The sequence below is a fragment of the Echinops telfairi genome, unplaced genomic scaffold, assembly GCF_000313985.2.
Source record: "Echinops telfairi isolate 266 unplaced genomic scaffold, ASM31398v2 ScPeMD7_7424;HRSCAF=8462, whole genome shotgun sequence".
Lineage (NCBI taxonomy): Eukaryota > Metazoa > Chordata > Mammalia > Afrosoricida > Tenrecidae > Echinops > Echinops telfairi.
In genome coordinates, this window is record NW_022111324.1 from 50434615 (window position 1) to 50436298 (window position 1684).

The following is a 1684-nucleotide window of genomic DNA, read 5'->3' on the forward strand; positions in this document are numbered from 1 at the left end:
GGCTGAAGTTTAAAGAGTTGTGCAGACCTGAGCCTAGGACCTAGCCCAAGGGGGCCAGGGTTGTTGAAAATTTGTAAAGGTGTAACAGCAAAATCATGGCTCGGGAACGACCAGGTGACACTCTTAGAGAACTTGAAAGAAGGAAAATGTATTAGCCACCGACCCAGAGGAAGTAGGCTTCCGTAAGATCTGGGCCCTGAATGTCGAGTGGGCATTGCTTTGATCATTTATCTGCAGGAGCAAGGTCACAGAAAGGGAATAGGCAAGGAATTTCTAGCACAGATATGGTCCTTAGTAAAGGAGGAAGGGGGGTGGGGAATAGGTGCGCTCTGGGAATGAGACGGTGCATGGGGTGTGGCAGTGCATTGGGTTTCTTTTCCAAAGGTTAAAATTTCCTATTAAGGTTTTCCTTACAAAGCGGACTGTAGTCCAGAAGCAAGGCAGCCAATGGGCACCCTGGTGAGGCTAAGTGAGGCATCCCATGCGGACTTGACCAGAACCCAACCAGATGAAGACAGGATTTTTGAGCCTGTGAATTGGTGTATATTGCCTGCTGACTAGAGGGATGGCCTGGCCTGATTTGATTTTGCTTATGGTTGCAGACTCACAAGGTTCCAACCAGAATGAAGATTTTTCACATCAAGGAGCTTGCTTGTCTCCTCAGAGCACTGGGTTGATAGAAATGGGAAACCCAAAATGGGGGTAGATAAAGGCTTACCAACTTTAATGGGTAAGGAAAGATGTTGATAAAGTTTATAGAATTGAAGTATAGATGTTCACCTAGCTGCAATTGTTAGGCATAGACTATTTTTGTTTTGTTCCCTTATAGAATATAAGGTTGAAATGGAACTGGTGCGTTTCAGTTCTACATGTGTTGTTTGTCATGTCAGGTGCAAATGCGATTTTACCATTGTCTTTGTTTTAAGATTATGCATGGCTATAGAGTGGTCTACAGTTGTTGACATGGGGTGGTCTGAGGTAGTTAGATAATTTTATGTCAGCTTGAAGACGGATAAATGTATAGGGGTAGAATCCAACCTATCAAATAGGTTACAGCCTGATGCTTTCTGCCTGGGAGTGTGGTATTTTATAAGAAGGACCCGGGGACCCTCCCCCACTCCCCCACTCCAACTTCCTGATTGCTGGGACTTTGTGGCTGCATGGGTCTGCAAAGGGCCTTGTGGACTGGTATTGGATATATGGACTTGACTTGGACTGGGCTGGGATGCTTTCTTGATACATAATTACTTCTTGATAGAAAGCTTTTTCTTATCTATATACATGAGCGTCACTGGGTTTGATTCTCTAGTCCAGTGGTTCTCAGCCTTCCTCATGCCGCGACCCTTTCATACAGTTCCTCATGTTCCTCATGTGGTGGTGACGCCTCCAACCATAAAATTATTTTCGTTGCTACTTCATAACTGTAATTTTGCTACTGTTACGAATCGGGCAAGCCCTGTGAAAAGGTCGTTGGACCCCCAAAGGGGTTGCTAGGCACAGGTTGAGAACCGCTGCTCTGGTCAATCTGGCCTAACACAGGCGCTTGGGTCCATTCAAACCCGTCATGAAGCTAAGGACCCTCCCCTAGTGGTTCCCCTGCAGGCGCTCATTGTGGCAGTCACCCTGCCAGGCACCTTGCTGAGAGCCTTCCCTTTTTCCCTGTCCCTCTACCTCCCCACGCCTG